This window comes from Maniola jurtina, chromosome 18 (assembly GCF_905333055.1).
Source record: "Maniola jurtina chromosome 18, ilManJurt1.1, whole genome shotgun sequence".
Taxonomy (NCBI): domain Eukaryota; kingdom Metazoa; phylum Arthropoda; class Insecta; order Lepidoptera; family Nymphalidae; genus Maniola; species Maniola jurtina.
The window spans coordinates 11938058-11938494 of record NC_060046.1 but is presented as its reverse complement, the minus strand read 5'-3'; positions in this window follow the sequence as shown (position 1 = coordinate 11938494).

Here is a 437-nt window from a genome sequence, read left to right as displayed (position 1 = left end):
CAATTGTAAATTGTCATTGTCAATTATTAATTGTCATTGTGACAGTGATCCATTCGGAACTACAGTTCAGAAATCAAAACGCAACCTTTTTTGAACTCGTTTAAAAATGCACTCTCCTTGAACAATTTCCGGAAACGGAACCAGTCAAACTTTTGCGAAGCAAAAAGCCGCCATATTTAAATTTTTAAACTACGTGAGATTCGCACTCACTGAGTATAATATTATTTGAAAATGTTTGCTCTAAAATTCATATTAATCCAGCAAATAATATTTTATCTATTAAAATCAAAAATAATGTACTACTGTCATGTTTCCATTGTAGCCTAACTATATAGGTACTCAATCTCAATGGAACTTTCATGATGCACACTAGCCATTTATCAGACTATATTTAGGTAAGCTATCAGGGATTGTTGATGCAAGTTTAACAAAACATA